The sequence below is a fragment of the Podarcis vaucheri genome (assembly GCF_965113315.1).
Source record: "Podarcis vaucheri genome assembly, chromosome: 6".
Classification (NCBI taxonomy): Eukaryota; Metazoa; Chordata; class Lepidosauria; order Squamata; family Lacertidae; genus Podarcis; species Podarcis vaucheri.
Window position 1 is genome coordinate 73,022,717 of NC_138764.1, and position 20,439 is coordinate 73,043,155.

Genomic DNA, 20,439 nt, shown 5'->3' on the forward strand with positions numbered 1-20,439 from the left:
GGGCCGCAGGGTAGCCACAGATGCTCTATGCTGCCTGGCAGACACTCTCCAGAATTCTGAATTGCAGACTTTCCTAGCTCTTCCCTTTCCAGGTGAGCCTAAAATGACCTTCTACATGCCAAGTATGTTGTCAACCAGACAACCACTGAACTGTGCTCCTTATCATGGAGTATTTGGGAGTCAGGCGAGATGTAATGATTCAGAGGCCATTAGTCTAAATCACAGAATGACGCCTGGCACGAAACACGTTGTGTAATCTGCACTCAGCCAACAATTTATACAACAGGCATTCCTCTGCTCCAGCAGTCCTGTGTGACTTGAGGGCATGTCCACAAATCCCCAATTTCTGAGGAAGGGTTGACTGGTTTCCCAGCTTAGAGAATGTCTCAAAATTATAAACTATCACTCAGTTCAGCCCCAGACTCTGTTTGAACTGCCCAGGTGCTTCTCTTACTGCCAATAAAGTGCCCCGTGCCCTAAGCCACACCTCCTGGGAAAGCCCAGGGCATCATCAATGACTGCTTGTATTGTGGGTAGGGAACCTCCTGGTTGTCATTCTGACTTGTCAGCACCCGTGAAGGCGAGATGGTTGCCGCTGGCTGTGTTAACTCTGTTGCAATTTGTTTTTCCAGTCGTCAGGGGAGCTAAGAATCTGGGACGGAAGCCCTCTTGGAAAGCTACTTTTTAGGCTCCCTGGCAGGAAAGTTAAAAGATGCAGGCAGTTTGTAGGGCACTCAGTGGACTGCAGAATCCGGCTCACACAGCAATATAACTCTGTTGCAATTCTCCTTAGTTTGGCAAATAGGGAACATGCCTTATTGGATGAAGCAGGCTGAAAGAAGCCTGATTGCAGTGCTCTGGGTACAGGTGGATCTTGGTTTCAAAATGTTTAGGGTTTAGAAGGCCAACAATTTGAATTAGACCCAGAAGCAGTAGAGGCTGGTCCATTACAGTAAGTGGGGCACTGTCCTACCAACCAAAGTGTGTTCTCAGCAAGCCCTCACATTCTTTCTTACAACCAGTCAGAGGGCTGCATTGCTTGTCATTAGCCCTCACTCTACCTATCATTGGCTTCCCTGCCTTCCACCATATCCCACTAGCTACCCCAAAGCCAGCACAGCCCTGTCCATTCTGAACTCACTGTTGGTCTGAAAGAGCGTCTCTGTTCTTCTCCCTTTGCCAGTTCTCAATCAGCCTTCACAAGGAGCACACTAGAGCAGTTTTGGATGCCCTGCTAGGAAGGAAACGGAGGTGAGGCAGACACTTTGGAAGAGCACACTAGCGAAATACTGAATTTGTTTCAAATGTTTATTTTCCATTTAATGCATGAAAAATAACTTGACTCCGAGGCTCCACCAGTTCCCAGCTTGTGCTGGGGCTGCTGTCAGCACTTTTGAGATGGGTCTCTATTGAGATCTGATCTCTAGAATTTTGCAGAATTCTCTTTTCCTGCTAAGGATGGGTGGATATTTGACTCACATGGGCATGCAACAGCAAAGGAAGGGAATTGGGTACTAGAAGGGTAAGTATATTCTGTGCATTAAACCAAGAAAGATAAAAAACAACTGCTTTTGCTATACTTTAAAGACAGATAATACTTGAAATCAGGAGTAGGCTTACCATAAGGCAAAGTGAAGCCTGTAAATCAGTGGTGGGAAACATTTTTCAGGGCACATTCTGTTGAGGGGGGGACTTCTGGGGGCCATATGTCAGTGGTGGGCAGGGCCAGATACTGGTTGGTGGGACATTTCCCTTTGCCAAAGTCAGAGGTTTCTGCACACCATTTCTCCATCCTCTCTGCAGGCAAGCAAGAGGGATGGATGCAAAACTGTGGAGGGTGGGGGGCGGAATCTGGCAGGGGGAGTGTCTAGAGGGTCGGGCAGAGAGGGCTGCACTTTTTGCTCCTGGGCCTGAGGTTCTCCACCTCTGCTGCAGAGACAGATTTGGGAGGTGATTAAAGGTGTACCAGAGTGGGAGACAAATAATTCTGAGTCACAGGGTAAAGCCTCAGCAAAATTGTTCTGGAAAGAACCGAAGCTGGCCCAAACAAGGTTGCTGACTCCCTGCCAAATAAAAGTTAAGCAGGTGGGGCATGGATGAGGAAACACCAGCAGATACATTTCTTGTGTTAAGCAGTACTTCAAAGCACCGGAGCAGGGCAAGTAAAAAAAAAAAAAAAGGAAGCGATGGTTTTAGTCCAAAAACACCATTACATTTAAGATGCATATGTACCTTGGAGTAACCCTCAGTGAACACGAGTGGGAGGTTCTCTTTGCGAAATCTTCTCAGGACAAAATGATGTGGAAACTGCACTCTCTTATATAGCTCCAAATGGCAGCTTTACAGCACAAAGGCTTCAGCTACCATTTAATAAGATGCCGTTGCATCAGGGTAGCTGTTAGAAAGAACTTCCATTTTATCCTAGCACCACCCAGTGGCGTAGCGTGGGTTGTCAGCACCCAGGGCAAGGCAAGTAATTTGCGCCCCCTAACCCTGAGTGAGCCAGATAGGGGCAGAGAGCTGCGAGTGCGAGCGCCCCCCCAGATGTTGCACCCGGTGCGGGCGGCCCCCCTGCACCCCCCACGCTACGCCACTGGCACCACCTGCTAATGATCTTTTACATGTTGAAACAGGAAACCCTCAATATTCACTCGTGCAGAAGATGGAGTGTATTGAACTGGGGAAGAAGCAGAAGATAATGGGTTATATCCAGTGGGTACCCTCTGAATATGACTGATGGTGTCACCCAACAATATCAATGATTTATAGTGAGCATTAAGACTAAATTATAGGGCATGGTCTAAGCGTATTTGATGTAGACACCTTGCTAAAGTTGAGCAGGTCTGGCTCTAGTCAGGGCCTGGATGGGAGACTACTCAGGAACCCCATGTATTCTGCTTTCATGGTGGAAGAAAAGTGGGATGCAAAAAAATAAATAGTATGTCAGATGATGATGGTAGTTGCTCATGAGTAACCAGACAGGACTCCAAACTGTCTTTTACAGGTTTTATTGTGCAAACCATTTACAGTGCAGATCCACAAAGTCTTAGTCACTTGCAAGTCTTAGTCACTTGCAGAATCTGGGAGTGGCTCCTTCCGGCTTCTCCCCCAACATAAGAACTTCGGCACCCAAGCCTCCTCCTCCCCTCCTTGCGTTTCACCACTCTGCGCAAGCTGGGCGACAGAAGTGGCGTGCGTCCCTCCTGGCCAGCCCGGCGAGGTGAGGTGCTGGGGCTCTCAATAGCATCCTCAAGCCCTTTCCTTGCCTGGCTGGCCCCTTCCCTCTCTTCTCCACTGGATGTGTGGCTTTTCCCACAGCTGGAAGAGGAACTGCTCCTCAGGAGTTTTGGAGGCTCTCTGTATCCCAACGGCCCGCCTGCCTGCCTCCCCTTTCCCAATGGCCGTCCCCTGACAGTATAAATAATCAAATGTCATCTTACCAGATTTTTCACATGATATTTTTGGGCAATAGAATTTCAAAAGCAAATTTTGCTGTGTAGAACTAAAAGAAAACATCTGACTGTGGGTTGTAAGTCAGGGTTTTTAAGCAAAACTGCATTTTCTAACTCCCACATGTAGTAAAAATGACAATTTGCTGTTGGCTCATTTATAAATGCATTGTTTTACCCTTTGCTTGGGTCTGTGAAACACACTAATACACCACTTATTTCTGTTGATCTGAATGCATTTTGCATGAGTCTACTTGGATGCTGGAGGTAAGTAGCTGTTTGGTGGGGAAGAGCTTGTAGGGATGAGGAATGGAATCACAGTGTGCATTTTTGGTATTAGGGTCCTGGTGGTGTCAAGGTACTGAGCTGTCCTCCCAATGTACAGTGATTCCCATCAGTCTCAGTCGGCCAGAGCCAATGATCAGAGATGATGGCACTGGGAGTCCAACAACATCTGCAAGAACATGTGTCCCCTAGCCCACTTCAAAGGCTTAGGTTTCCTATAAGCTGTTAAGAGGTAGGTGGGGTTGGGGGAAGGTGGGGATTAAGGGAGTTAGTATGGGAGAGAATTGTAGGCTCAAATTTGAGATGAAAGGGAGTGCTGTAAGAAGCCCAAAGGCATAGTAGCAAGTGGATGATGTCAACCTTAGAAAAAAACAAAACATGGAGTTGTACTAACATCTTTAGTGCTAGGGCTTCTGTGTCCAACAGCTGTCTAAAAAAACCACAAATTCAGCAGGTGGATCTGTATGCAGAGAAGATGGAAGGGAAAACTTCACCAGTTTGAATACCCACCTGGCATGCAATTGTAAAAGGCACACAAATTGTAAAAGGCACACAAAACAACCACCAAAAATTGAAAAACCTAGTTATGCATGGGGGTCTCATCTCTGTGGATGGAGTTGGATTGTTGAGCACCTCTTATTCCCACAATTAGAGTTTGGGGAGGGAAATTACGGTAATAAAATCCTTGTGCCTTGAAGGAAAACTGTTGAATTCTTTTCCTCTTAAGATCAGCCTCGTACATTCCCTTTTAGAAGGGCGTGAAAACATACCTGCTTCATTATGCCTGTCCTATTTGATATTATCTGATAAACTTGGAGTGTTAATGCTATGCTGCCATATTTGTTATTATCTGGTAATTGCTGTTCCACTTTGCTTCGGTAATAGTTGTGAATTGTTTCATTGACTTCATTGATATTATTACTGTCAGTGCTTTTTTTTCTAAAAAAATGTTTAGGGGTCCTCTCATTTTCCTACTCATTTTGAAATAATGCCTCTCAATGAGGCCAAACTTAGATTCACAAAATGTTTACGTGTATGTGCCCCACTGCATCTCCCCAGAAAAAAAGCACTGATTACTGTGATTGATTATTGTTATGGGCTGCTTTGAAATCTGTTATCATTGAAAAGCAGTATGTAGATCTTGCTTATATAACTGAAACATGCTTTCGACAACAGAGCCAGAAGTTGCCAAACTATCTGCATAAAACTGGCAAGGCAACCTTCACCAATAGCTGCTAGCATTGCAAGACTGCAAAACGAAGGAACAAATAGCCTCCTCCCTGATCTATTAGCAGGGACACAACTGTGGCTTCTTCTGCCATGTTCTCCCCCATGTCTTGTCACCCTGACTGCTTCTGCATGTGACACATTACAATATGGATGGTATGGGATACTCTGGCTTTCAAACTCTTTTCTGGGGAATTGCTTCAAAGCTTATCATGTGCCCCTTAATGAGAAGATATGTAGGAGCAGAAGAGTTTACAATGCACAGGTTGTAGAAGGGTTTGGGTTGAGCTCCAAGGTGTATATTCAGTTCATATGGAGCAACAATGAGATCCATGAAGTGAGCTACCTGCATAATGTATGTATCCTCTGTCCCCTGCATCACTTTGGTTTCCATTTCTGGTATACGGGCCTCCCGAATCGTTTTAACAAAAGTCACTTGTTGCGTAGAACCAGTGAGATGGTCAGAAATGAAGGTTCTCCTGAAACACACACACACACACACACACACACACACACACACACACACACACACTATACTTATAGATTAGGTTTCAAGATGTGTTACAAGAACAAAATGTACAATTATAAAATGCATAAACAGTTACAACCACAAGCGAAGGATAAAAACAATTTAAAACAGCTCCATATATTGTTATTAGTCACATTTTGCACTCAAGTGCCTCATAGCATAAAATAAAGAAAAAATACAGGAAAAACTCAGAAAAAAATAAAATAACAAAGGCATTGAAATCAGATAAAAATAACCATAAACAATAGCTGAAATGATCACCTGACAATATATTTTAAAGGAACCAGTCCTACCCACCCCAGTTAAAAGGATGAGTGCAACAAAGGCCACAGGAATATCTAACAACTCTCCAAGTTAAAAACATGGGTAGATAAGTATGTTTTCACCCGGCCCCTAAAAACAGACAGAGACAGGGCCAGGTGTGCTTCCCTGAAGACAGAATTCCACAGACACGGAGCATCCACGGAAAAGGCCCATTCTATATTAAAAACAAATCCATTAATTAAGAAAGTTTAAAATAGTTCCAGGACAGATGCCAACTGAGGGCTCGTCTACACTTCTGCTTGTGCCATGCCTAGAAAGCGCGGGTCCGAGCAGTTTTCCCTTTGCCTCACTCCTTTCCAAGGGAACCTGCTCTGATAGACCTGAACAAATGACAACCCAGGGAAAACCTGAATTGTCGTTTGCTCTGACTGAGCACGAAAGAGTGGTTTTCTCCGGGACCAGAGGAAGTGTAGATTAGCCCTTACAAAAATCTCAAATCTCTGTGTGCAACAGCCACCATTTGCCTTCCCTAAATGGTACCATTGAATATAAAGTCCAGCCAATCACGTGCATAGTTTTAGGACAACTCTTTGAAGCAGGAAGGCTGGTTTCCTAACATTTCCCTCCCCCTGAAGAGCTCAAGCCCCAGCCCTGCTTTCGCTCCGAATTCAGAACTAGCCATATAAGAAGAGGCTCAGTTTGAGTATACAAAGGGCTCTATGGAAGGGTAAACATGCCCAGAATTAATCCATGTGATGTGATTAACTGCCTTGTGGCCTGAAGAGTTCAGTACATCTTTTAATCAAGGAACGCATGTCTTTATTTAAAGTCTTGAAATGGATGGCTACGCCTTTAACTAATTAAAAGCTCCCACATATTGCTGAAAATGGTCCTTCTTCTAAATTGATACCTAAATGAAATGACACACACACACTTTTAGTAATATCTAGCTCATAGGAAATGCTGATCATCTGAGTTGCCTGGAAGAATTAAATCACCACAACCTGTGCTTTGCCCAGTGGAGGGACTGAGAGTTCCTTTCCCTGACAGATTATATAGTGGAACATAGTTGCACCGAAAACTTTCCATGAACGAACACCTTTCAAGTTGACCTTTATCAGCATTGAGTCTGAAGGTCCTGGAGCAGCTTCCAGCTCATACATGGAGCCCTCAACGGATGTGTGAGACTTGCAGCCTTGGAGGAACTGCACAGCTGATGGAGCTGAGAAGCCAAATTGCTTGCCAGACTGTGTCATAAGGATGGCTGCTGAGGAATGTCTCCATCAGATATTGGGAGCTGGAATCAAAGTGGGACTACAGTGATAATAATAGCTAACCATCTCTACCACCTGGTGATTTAAAAACATTGAGCTGTTTAGAAATGCTTTTAAATAAATGGGAGCAAAGGAAGCTGCCTTATTCTGAGTCACACACTATTGTTTAACCTAGCTTAGTATTGCCAACACGTGACTGGCAGTGGCTCTTCTGGGTTTAAGGCAGGGATCTCTCCCAAACCTAGCTGAAGGTTGTGGACTCTCCTTCCTTGGAGGTTTTTAAGCAGAGGTTGGACGGTCATCTGTCATGGATGCTTTAGTTGAGATTCCTTCTTTAGGTGACCCTTGGCATCCCTTCCAACTAACTCTACAGTTCTATGATTCTATGCATGTGTGTGTCACCATGAATCGAAGAAAGGCAGGAGAAACACACACACACACACACACACACACACACACACACACACACGACTGTATTCAGCAATCTAGTATTTGGTTCTCCCTGATTACCAAAACGAACATTTGATTAGTAGAAATAGAATGTTCTTTTGTCCTGGTACAGGAAGCAAACAGAAATGGTCCTGGCAGTATTCACCCACCTATTCACTGTTTCAGTGCTAAGTAAGAATGCTGTATTTTGTGTGAGATGGAGCATTTGGGTCATATTAAACTACTGGGCTGATGGGTATATTTCCACTGGCTTGGAGTTTAGCCTCAATCCAGCCAACTGGAGTGGCAATGAACAGTATGCATGTTCGTGGTGGGGGCTGCGTTGTTCCTTCTCCCCAGTGCAAGGAAAGACTGTCTTTCAGTGAAGGAAAGGACTCTGATGACAACCAACTCAGTGTTTGTTTTCCTTCTGCAGTTATTTGCCAAGGTTTTGCCTGGGCTGTTTTCCCATATTCCAAGGGAGAGAACGCCAGTCCAGTCCAACTCAAACACAGGACACAAGGAAGCAGAGAACCAAATCGCGCAATATTGTGGGAGTCAAAAACTAGTTGGAAAAAGATTCCCCTCTCACTAGACTATTTACAGTTAGCACGTTCCTTTGGTGAGTTCCTCTGTCTGATATTTATAGACTACATTTTACTGAAGCTTGACCTTCTGGTCTAATTTTAAACATTGCCAGCCAACGATTCCAGGGCTATATTCTTTTTCACAGAAATCCAAATCACAGTTTTCCTTCTAAGCAGTAACTCATGCTCCTCGGACCTTGATGCCTTTGCAGGCCTGACATTCAGGTCATCAGTGATGCTTACAAAAGCATAGGGCTCACAGCAAACCTTGCTTTCAACAGGGAGCTGTGTATTTTGCTGCCCAGCACCTAATGTCACCTATATGGTGTCACAGGACACCTGACCAAACACCAGATGTCATAAGTGGGTGTGGCTTAGCTGAAATAGTCTCTTAAGCCAAATGGGGAGGCTGGAGGTTTGGCACTGCTGCTCTTAAGCATTAATAATGCAGTTTAAGTGCAATATCAACAATCACGAATGCCTCCGGAGCAGGGTGGCAAAGATGGTGAGCAGCCTGTGATCAAGCCCTGTGCTTCTGCTAACACGACCTGTCAGCTAATTGCCAGGGCTTGTGAAAGCATAACAGGGCTTTGCCGTCACCAAAGATCCATTCTCAGCTAGGACCTCAGGTTTTCAAAGCACTCACATTACTGAATGAGAACAGTAACTGTGCAAAATCTGAGCTGTTCTGAATTTCTGAATTATTTGGAACCCGCTCACATCTGAATCCAGTTCAGTCCTGTTGCAGCAGAGTGAGGTCATTGGGAACTCAACTTCAAAAGCAGCTGAGGCTTTCTCAAGCCTAAAGTTGGCTCAGTTAAGGAAAGCTACCATGGAATAAACACACACACACACACAACCAGGTTTGCAGTAAAACAAAAGCCCATAGGTTTCTTTATCCAGAGTGGTGGATTTTGGTTTATTTGTTTATACCCAGCCTTAGAAAGGCAAGGCAAAGATAATATAGGCAGAGAGAAGGAAACAAAGAGGGAAGAGGCAGTTACAGAGAGTGAAGGTTGAGGAGAGCAGGAGAGAAAGGGGAGGCAATACCAGTGGACAGAGACAGGAGGGGACCAGATGAAGGGGTGTGGAAATTTAAAAATGACTGCATCATCCACTGCTCTCATCTATAACCTGCCCTCTGTGGCTGCTTCTCTAAGCTGTGTCTGCTGAGGAAGTGTCTTATGTTAATATTCCGATCACTTCCAGAAGGGTGTGTTAACAGCCTTGGTCAAAAGCAGCGTATTATCTTTGATGTTCGGCTCTTTACACAGTATTAGTAGGGTGTATTGGAGATAATCTGATGTGGATTTATGGTAATCCGTTGACAATTATTTCTTTTCAGAAGCATTTCATGAAGAGTAGTGTTTTGGCCATTTCTGCAAAATTCTCTGTCTTAAAAGGATATTTACAGCTGCAGAGCAGGAAGTCACTGAACAGCCCATAGTGACAAAGATTAACCCAGAAACTTCAACATCAAAAAGACACTCTTGCAATCTCACATGCCTAAACCCCTTTCTAGCTCCATAGCGCAGCTTAACCAAGCCCTGGATTTCTGTGACAAATCCAGACCTCTCTGTAAATGTTGTCGTATGGAAATGGTGAATTTGTAAGGTAAATTTTGAATCAGTTCACATTACCTCCAAGCATTTTAAAAAATCTCTGTTCTTTACTATATCGCAGATTTTACATTTATGTAAATTGAGGTGGGAATATTACCTCCCCCTCCCCCATCTGTGCTTCTTTTTGGAGCCAAATAATATACAGGAGCCAAATATACCGGAGCCAAATAATATACAGGAGGCTGAAAGGTGTGAGCAATCCAAAAACTGTTTACTCATAATTAAATCCTATTGAGCATAATAAAGCTGAACAGAGCTTACTCCCGAGTACATTTCTATAAAATTGCAGCCTCAGCAATCCTATGCATGCGTTTAGTAAGGTTTACTCTCTTTAGTGAGTGTCCAGACAATTGTAGCCTTGTGTCACATGTGAAAACAGTATAATTTACTAAGCCTAGGAATTAATTTGGCCTCTTGAGCAGGATGCTTGCTGCAAGAGAGCACGGTGAAATTGAAAATGAATATGAACGAGAGAGATGGCCCAATGACAGTCTCAGTTTCCTATTTACTCTGTTTATTTGCCGTAATTTCATAACAGCAGAATGACATGCAGAACTAATTAACTTGCGAAAAGGGAAAAGAAGCACAGAAGAAAAACCAGCAGCAACCCTGGTTTTTGTGAGAAGTGGGGTAGATGCAAGCAAGAAGAGAGAAATACCAGCTTTGGTACTTATGCTGCTTCTTTAACAATGGAATTTTAAGTCAGTAAAGTCTTGTATCTTATTTTCTTACAGATCAGCTCCGCAGAAGGGACACTAACTTGCGGAGACAATACCACACTAGTGTTGTCTTGTGAAGCTATTGTGGCTTATTTGCATTCTCACTGGGACCAAAGTCTGGCGGGGGTTTTTTTTTAAAAAAATAACTCATGTGCAGCATGAGCCCAAGCATGCCCCCACGCCCACTGAGTTCAATAAGACCTACTCCCTTGTAAAAGTATGTAGATTTTATGATCAATTCAGCATGTGGCGGTAGCTGTAAGGAGCATCCCAGTCTATACTGCTCAGCCATCGCCACAACCTGAATTCAGTGTTCCCTGTGCCACTCCAACCCACCCTAAATGCAATTGTGTATCTGTATGCCAAGAACTGAATCCAACACAAAGTGGAACATGTAGATCACTGGTTTGAAACATGCGGAGAGCGTCTGGAACTCAGCAGGGACTGAGCTTTCCCTGCAGCTGCCATATGCCAAATTGATTGTAGCCACTGTAGGCCCATAATCCAATATTCCTATCCAAACTCTGTGCCAGGAGAAGCAATATTCTTTGATTTAGAACTGCTGCCTTTTTATATATATTTCAAGGCTTTTACATGTTATTTTCCTTCTTACGGTTTTTATTTGCATAATGCCTAATAAAGGTTTGATTTCAACCAACCTGATTTAGACATTATCCCAGCATCTAAAGAAGGCAGCATTTTCCAGAGGGAGTTTCAAGATGCATAGATATGGTGATAGCCATAGCTGTGTAGTAGAGCATCTGCTTTGCATGCCAAAGCCACCCCCCCATTTTAACTTCTGGTATTTCCAGGTAGGGCGTGGAGAGACCCCTGCCTGAAATTCCAGACAGCGACTGCCAGTCGGTGTCTGACAATACTGAGCTAGATGGACCAAAGACAGTGATGGATGATTTGCACTATATTGTGCTATGTGGAATCTGTTTTAACCCTTTGTTGTTGTTTAGTCGTTTAGTCATGTCCGACTCTTCATGACCCCATGGACCAGAGCCTGCCAGGCACTCCTGTCTTCCACTGCCTCCCGCAGTTTGGTCAAACTCATGCTGGTAGCTTCGAAGACACTGTTCAACCATCTCATTCTCTGTCATCCCGTTCTCCTTGTGCCCTCCATCTTTCCCAACATGAGGGTCTTTTCCAGGGAGTCTTCTCTTCTCATGAGGTGGCCAAAGTATTGGAGCCTCAGCTTCACGATCTGTCCTTCCAGTGAGCACTCAGGGCTGATTTCCTTAAGAATGGATAGGTTTGATCTTCTTGCAGTCCATGGGACTCTCAAGAGTCTCCTCCACCACCATAATTCAAAAGCATCAATTCTTCGGCAATCAGCCTTCTTTATGGTCCAGCTCTCACTTCCATACATCACTACTGGGAAAACCATAGGGAAAGCAATGCCTCCATAGAGCTAACGTGCTCTTTTGTGGAAGCAAAACAGCCATTGAGTTCCATCAAAGACAATTTGCAAGTGTGTGTGTGTGTGTGTTTGTGGTTCATTATTCTTTCGTCTTTGGTGAGCTGGTTTCTGGAAGTTTTCTGAAAGTATTCACTACTAATTAAATAAACTTCAACATGGTTATCCTTAAGAGACATCTGCATGTGTTTTAAGATGCCATTTTGTAAAGAGCATTGCTAGATGTGCCAGAAGAGAGGGATTTGTGCCATGTGGACGTAGCTCTAAAGCAGGCTTAACCTCGGCCTCCAGCTGTTTTGAGACTACAATTCCCATCATCCCTGACCACTGGTCCTGCTGGCTAGGGATCATGGGAGTTGTAGGCCAAAAACCTCTGGAGGGCCGAGGAAGCCTGCTCTAAAGCACGAAGACTAAGGCTGTGTGCAGTGCTCTCCCACCACATTGGTCTCTATACTGATTTTCCCCTGAGATTTCTAATTAAATACTGCATTTTATGTGTCCCCCACCCAAACCAGCTTCAATCCGAATTGAGAAAAAATAATAATGACCTAGACGCATTTTAAACCAGTAATGTGTACATAGCCTAATTGCCTCTTCCCAGGTTCCAAGCTTTGGAGTCTCCCTTGTTTTGCGTGAGAGATGGGCTCAGTGTCCTTGTGTTTGATTTGTGCAACGAATCAACAAATTTCTACATACACAAATTCCGAACAGCCGGATTTCCTGGTTGCCACTTGTTTGCTGAAGGCCATTCCAGCTGGCAAAGCCTTCAAACCTCTTCTCTGCTCAGTACTAGGGAGCAATCTGTTTCTGTGCCATTGAAAAGGATGGCCTGCCCTTGGGAGAAGCCAAAAGCATTTTCTGGCTTTTGTAAATCATCTAATTCCACTGGGCTAGTGCTGAAAACCTGTATGGAAACAGGAAATGAAACCAAATCAGAGAGAGGAAATGTTCACAGTTTGGTGCATGGCTGTTCCCCCGCATTCCCTGCCTGATGGGTGGGGGGTTGGGTGGGGAGGGGATTGAGGGTCAGTGACGGAAAACATGTTGTTTAAAAAAAAAAAGCCTCTGCTACCCAGCCCATCCTCTGTTCCCCATTGGCTTATATGGATGTGCTGCTCATTTGTTTGTGCAAATGTGACAATCAAACAATTGTAAAAATCTGAGCTATTCCCACAAAGCCTTTGCCTCTTGTTTCATGAGTTGGTGGTGCCCCCTGGTGTTAAAATCATCAAGGCCAGGGCTGAAATAATTTTAACAGCCAGCGTTTTTACTCTCTGACTGAACGGCATTCCGAAAGCTTTGTGAAAGAAAAAGGGAAGAAAAAGACCAGAGGAAAGAATGAAACATTCTTATACAAGCCCTTTGAGCAGAGATACATTTTGTGAGTACATTTCCACCAGGACTTGTAGCAGGAGGAGATCTTAGTTCACCTGCAAGTTGGTAGGCTGTGGGAAAACTACAGTTCCCAAGGGCCATGAGGACAGTGTGAAAAGATCAACACTGCTGGATGGCATCAGTAATGCCCTCACTTTCTGTGTGGTTTTACACCATTTGGGACACAGTTCTTGGCCCAGTATACCTGAAGGAGCATCTCCACCCACATCGTTCAGTCCGGACACTGAGATCCAGCGCCGAGGGCCTTCTGGCGGGTCCCTCATTGTGAGAAGTGAGGTTACAGGGAAGCAGACATAGGGCCTTCTCGGTAGTGGTGCCTGCCCTGTGGAACACCCTCCCATCAGATGTCAAGGAAATAAGCAACTATTTTAAAAGACACCCGAAGGCAGCCCTGTTTAGGGAAGTTTTAAAATGTTTAATGCTGTACTGTGTTTTTAATATTTGGTTGGGAGCTTCTTCTTCTTCTTCTTCTTCTTCTTCTTCTTCTTCTTCTTCTTCTTCTTAAAATCGGCACAGGACTTGCAAAGGATTTTGTGGCAGAAAACAAATTCAAACTGCTGTTTCCTATGTCTGAGCTCCTCCCACCCCACTGTTCTGGACATCTATTGGATCACCTGACATTTTAAATTATTTAGCATTTCGTGCAAGGGGAGGAATCACTTCCATACATCTGCCGGTGATAAAAAGGGAAGAAGCAACTCCATCTGCGCAGCCCTTTGGTAAGAATAAAAGTGGACTGGAGGCAACGTTTCCCAAGTCTTTTTCACTGTTGGGTTTTGGACATCATCCTCTCAGCAGTTCCACCCACAGGTAAGCAGGTTAGAGAGAGGACTTAAAGTCCATTTGCTGATGGGGAAAAGCATTCTAGACAATGCTTCCAACTTGGCAGCAGCTGGGTGGAAGCTGTGGTCTGATGCTTTGAAAGGAGGGGCCTGCTTGGGCATCTATCATTCTGGCAAGGACCACACCTACTCAAGTAGTGGCAGCTGATGCTGATTGGAGTTGCTTTCACTTCTCCCCACTCCAGATAATTAAGGGCTGAGATATCTTTCTATGGGTTGAAGTGGTCTGCTCATGCTATTATCCATTCTTGGATAGCTCAGTCGGTTAGAGCATAGTACTGATAATGCCAAGGTTGCAGGTTCGATCCCCATATTGGGACAGCTGCATATTTCTGCATTGCTGGGGGTTGGACTAGATGATCCTCAGGGTCCTTTCCAACTCTACATTTCTATGATTCTAATCTGGCCTCACCTCCCTGACATACGATGGTGAAAGCAAGTGTAATTGCGCAACATTGGCTCTCTCCCATTCCCAAGGATTAAGGTTTGGCCAGGGGTGTGTGTGTGTGTGTGTGTGTGTGTGTGTGTGTGTTGCCAGATTCAGCTGTACTGTTTGCAACACCCTAAACCTGATTAAGGCTGGATCCCCATGCTAGTTGAGGAAAGCAGCACTCTTGTTATTCTGCAGGACTTGCATGTGCTTCAACTTCTCACCTGCAGAGGGAGCAATCAGGCAAGGGAAGAGGACTGGTGATAATGACCGTTTGCCTCGCACTAAGGATGTGAACATGGTCCAATAGCGAGAGTGTCCAGGGAAAGAAAAGTGTTACAGGTAAGGAAATGGTCCACAGTGGAACACTGAACAAAACCCATTTCCAAGTGAAACCCAACATTGTCCATTGGGTCTCTTGTACTGCATTGCTTCAGGCCTAAATGAGGACACTGCAACCCTGCGTAGAATTGTTTACACTGCATTCTGGCAAAGGGAAAAATGGACTGAGAGCATCACTGTCATTGGGAAGAGCAGCCACAGTGGAATTTTTTTAAGTGTTTCTCCCTTGGCAACCACATCTGCTATAAGGTCAAGTAAGCAGCATCCCCAGAAAACCTCGGGGCGAATTCCCCTTTCAAAAGCGAAACCAAACAGCTGCTCTGATTGTGTGTGATGAAAATGGGGTGGGAGAGGAATTTGGTCCAACTATATCTGTTTCTGTTTGCTCTGTTCCTTGTGCCCTGGCTCTGATTTTATAAGGAAGAATAAGCCATGAATGTTTGACCAGAAATGGCAATGAGGGGATCAAAGCTGGGTTGTTGTTTGGAGGGGGACACATATCAAAACACAACATTTCACAGGCAACAGGAGGAGGAGGGTGACCAAGATGATCAAAGGTCTGGAAACAAAGCCTTATGAGGAACAGTTGAAGGAGCTGGGTATGTTTAGTTTGGAAAAGAGGAGATTGAGAGGAGATATGATAGTCATATTTAAGTATCTCAAGGGCTGTCACATGGAAGATCGAGCAAAGCTTGTTTTCTCCTGCTCTGGAGGGTAGGACCCAAATCAGTGGCTTCAAGTTACAAGAAAGAAGATTCTGACCAAACATCAGGAAGAACTTTCTGGTTTTTTTTTAATGATATTTATTAAAGTTTCAAAGAAAAGAATTACATGAATTGAAAAAAAGAAAAAAAAGACAAAAGTAAAAATAAAAGAAAAAAATACAAAATACAAAAAAGATAAAAAAACACTTTAAAAAATACATCAGTCTTTCCATACCTTACATTCATTTCCTTGTTTCCCTGACCTCCTCACACCTCCCTTTTTTTGTATTCCAATTCAGTTAGTTAATTCAGCAATTTCTTTCCCTCTTTGTTTTTATCTTAGTCCTTTAACATAATATATTATAACTTTGGATTCTCACCTGTTAACAATCCATTTTTACACACACCTTTATAACATTACTGCTTAAACCACTTAACTTCATTCTGACATCATTCTAACATTCATTAATTTTGCAATATTTCTGTAAATAGTCTTTAAATTTCTTCCAGTCTTCTTCCACCGACTCTTCTCCCTGGTCTCGGATTCTGTCAGTCATTTCTGCCAATTCCATGTAGTCCATCACCTTCATCTGCCATTCTTCCAGAGTGGGTAGATCTTGTGTCTTCCAATACTTTGCAATAAGTATTCTTGCTGCCATCCGGAAGAACTTTCTGACAGTAAGAGCTGTTCAATAGTGGAATGGTCTCCCTTGGGAGGTGGTGGACTCTCCTTCCTTGGAGGTTTTAAAGCAGAGATTGGATGGCCACCTGTCATGGATCCTAGAATCTTAGAGTTGGAAGGGACCCAAGCGTCATCTAGTCCAACCCCCTGCAATGCAGGAATCTCAGCTAAAGCATCCATGACAGGTGGCCAGCCAACCTCTACTTAAAAACCTCCAAGGAAGGAGAGTTCACTACCTTTCGTGGGAGTCTGTTCCACTGCCAAACAGCTCTTAGTGTCAGAAAGTTCCCCCCGAATGTTTATTTGGAATCTCCTTTCTTATAACTTGAAGCACGCTCCCTCTTCAATGTGACAGCCCTTAAGATCTCTGAAGATGGCTATCATATCTGCTCTCAGTCTCCTCTTTTCCAGGCTAAACATACCCAGCTTCTTCAACATGTATTCTTGATACATGCATAGCAGGGGTTTGGACTAGATGACCCTACCAACTCCACAATTCTACGATTCTTGGATTAATACTGCGTGGATATGGATTATGGCCAATGTTATGCGTGTTCCACTTCCTAAATCAGTGGTGAGAGTGCACTGGATTCAGAGTAAGCAGCAGTGCATACATAGCCCTTAACTCAACACAGCCTTGAACTGATGGAGTCCTGCTGCTGTAAGATGGGAGGCCTTTTTCTGCCACCACACACTGCGCCTATGTTTGTAACTGGTTTTCATTTCTGTGGTTAGCTCTATCCATATATATATATATATATAGCACAACTTTGCACGCACCTGAATCCCACCATTTTCAAAGAATTCTCCCGGTTTCCTGTTTTGATGGTGCTGCCTTGTACGCCCTCAATCTTTTTGCCAAGCCCAAAATTATTCCCCTCTGCAGATTGTTTCTTCTTCAGCCTTCAATCTCAAAAGTCACATTTCGCATATCAAGTGAGCAATTTTCTGGGAACTGCAGTTTAATCTCAAATTCCAGGCAATCATGCAGAAGCCTTTGGCTCCTGCTTTGACTCTCTGCTCAAATCACCTCACTGGCCCTCACTCATCTGTTTTTGTTGGGTAATGACTCAAGCATTGGCTGGATCTGTCAGTCTGCAGTCTTGTCCTGATGCTGATGTCTGCACTATGTACACATGGAAGACCTTCAGGGAACGAAATGTTGGCGAGGAATGTGTTGCTGTTGCTCTTTTCCAGCCCGACTCTCTGGCCTGTGTTTTGCCTTCACAGTGGTCCTTGGTTATCATTTCCTTTTCCTCTAAGAAATGCCCCTAGTTCAGTAGCTTTTGCAACTCCAAATTCAGGGGTTTAGTCCAAGATGAGCAGAGTTGGCACAGTCCCTTACAGAAATAGGTCCAGTGCAGATTCTGACCAAAGCAGGTCTATGATCTGTTTCTAGACTAGACTAAGTGTACAGGCAAAAGTATTGAACGCTGGAAAGTCCAGACATATGAAAATAATATAGCAGCGTGACAAGACGGTAAGCAACAAAGAATCAAGAAAGTGGTTGATGTCAGTTTGCGTGAAACCAGACATTTATTTTTGAGGCAATAATAGGCTGGCTGGTGAACTGAGGACAGAGGGTGAGCTAAGAGTGAGAAACAAGGATAAGAGATGCTGGGGCCAGAAAGGAAGAATTGTTATCCTTTCTATTGTGCATTCATGATGATTTGTAATCATGATAGTATTGGAGCAGTTATACACAATCCCACTTTCAATACTGTTTGCCCCTGTTCTGGTAACACAAGGGTGCCCTTCCAGATGGCAGTAATACTTTCCCCAGCCCCCTGTCCCTCTTCACAGTTTAGTCAAAATCACATCCTGCTAATTCTCCTTTTTCACTAAAGGGGGGCAGGGGAAATATCTTGGGGCTTTATTATGGGCATTTGCCTGTAACATGTGTAGCTAGGTCCATAGGTAGCTTTCTGAGGTAGCTTGTAGCTTCTTCTGCAGACATGGGACTCAGCTAGACTGGTGAAGAAAAAGTGATTTATATGTGTTGTATATGTGATACAGTATTACCTCTGGTTACATACTTAATTTGTTCCAGAGGTCCGTTCTTAACCTGAAACTGTTCTTAACCTGAAGCACCACTTTAGCTAACGGGGCCTTCTGCTGCTGCTGCGCCGCTGGCTCGCAATTTCTGTTCTCAGCCTGAGGTAAAGTTCATAAACTGAGGTACTACTTCTGGGTGAGCAGAGTCTGTAACCTGAAGTGTTTGTAACCTGAAGCGTTTGTGTGGCGAGACCCCTCCCCCCAAGTGAAATGAAGACACAGGACACATTAATTAAGGTTAATGGGCATAAAAAGGCCACAACTTTATTGATTACAGGAATTGAAAGGTATTGGCCTTAGGCATTGGCTCCTATCGACTACCCGGCATGGAGACCGGGAAGGGTTATCCACAAGCCGTGGAAGTCCTGTTGAAGTACGCCAACTAGGACCCCACGGGTGTCACCGCTAGGGGGCGTGCCGGAGGCCATCACCTCCCTAGGTTTCGGACAGGGCAACACCCCCCGGAGTCCTCTACCGGACTACCCTTTTCCTTGAGGGAAGGTGATGGCGCTTCCTCCCCCTTTCATTTGCATAACAATTACCCCTGCCAATGCCTAACCACCAATACCGAAGAAGTTGTGACGTTTGCTATGAGGTAGGCGGAAAAAACCAAAAGGCTGGAAATGCGCCAAGTTGGAAAAATTCCTACCAGGCCCCTTGTGGCGACCAACCAAAGTCCATAGCAAGGTCAAAGCTAGCTAAGCCTAAAGGGTGGGAGGGATGGGAAAACCTGGCAGCTGGAACGGGGCAAAGAGGGCGGTCCCCGGGCGCCCTGGCCTTAAATGGGCTAGGCCACGCCTCCCCTGCCTGCAGATTGGCGGGCCGGGTCGCTGACACGCCCGGGGATTCCCTCTTCTCGCGGGGGCTAAAACCAGCCCCTGCGTGTGTGGGAGGGGGTGGCCCGCAACCCCCCCTCCTCTCGAGCTCGGAAGTGGCTTTGTAACCCGAGGTACCATTGTATAACATTGTGCCACCAGATGGCTATGTGGAGTCCTGTTTTTCTCTACCTGTTTTCCCTGTTTAAATTTACAACGCTTTAAACCAAAATGCTTATTTGATGTGTCTAGATCCGTCTTGTACACACATGCTGGCGCCACCTACTGACCTGGCCAGTAACACATACAAATTCTTGTAATTGCCACCATAGAGTAATTTTTAAAGTTGCAAGATGACAGAGACTTTGACAAGTCAGTTTAAAGACATGGCTTTTGTAGGAAAGAAAAAAACTTCAAAGCAACCACAAGAGCTCAGTTTACCATGATCTCACTATTTCAAGGTCCCCCCCCCCCCATTTGAGGGGATGGTGGTAAAACATGTTGGCGTGCTCAGTACCTTAGAGTGTTGCGGTTTGGGATCTCTGTTATGGTAGCAGCAACAAAACTGTCACCTTGCAGGGCCGGAAATCCCCCAGAGGGTCCTAATTAGCACAAAGCCAGGCTTGTCCAAAGCAAATGCAATTGTGGTACCATCAAAAGCTTTGCCGTGTCACAGTGAATCCCAGAGTGACAACTTCCCCCCTCCTTGCCCCCCTCGCCTCATGTTAACAGGTGCCATAATAGGGAGAGCATCAACAATGCCCCATAGGCATGCTGCACACTGCCGCAAGATTTTAAGCAGGCTGTTCCCAGGAAAATTCCTGGAAGGTTAGAAGTTCAGAAGTTGGGTTGCCCCTGTTCCCCCAAATGCTTTTTTAATGAAACATAAGCTGACAACTGCCTTGTAATTTCTGGTTAGAAAATCCCCAGTTTTCTCTTCCATTTTGGGTTGCTGCATCTCGTGGTGGGATGTTCTGCTCCCGTACACAGGCTGCTTCTACCTTAGCCCAGGAGTAAGAAACCTGGGGCAATCCGGATGTTCCTTGAGTCTAAGAAGCCCAGTCAGGATGACCAGTGGTCAGGGGATATGGGGAAGGGCTGTGACTCATTGGGAGAGCATTTGCTTAGCGTGCAGAAGGTTCCAGGGTCAATCCAGGACATATCCAGGTAGATCTGGGGGAGATCCCTGCCTGAAACATTGGACAGCTCCTGCTAGTCCGTGTGGGCAAGACTGTCATGAACTGGCAGGGCAACAGAGAGAAGAAAGAGGATCCCGGCGAGGGGCGTAGCCAGGAGTGGGGCACACCGGGCGAGCAGGGGGTGGGGAAGGAAGTACTCACAGGGTGATGGAGGATGATAAGGTGAT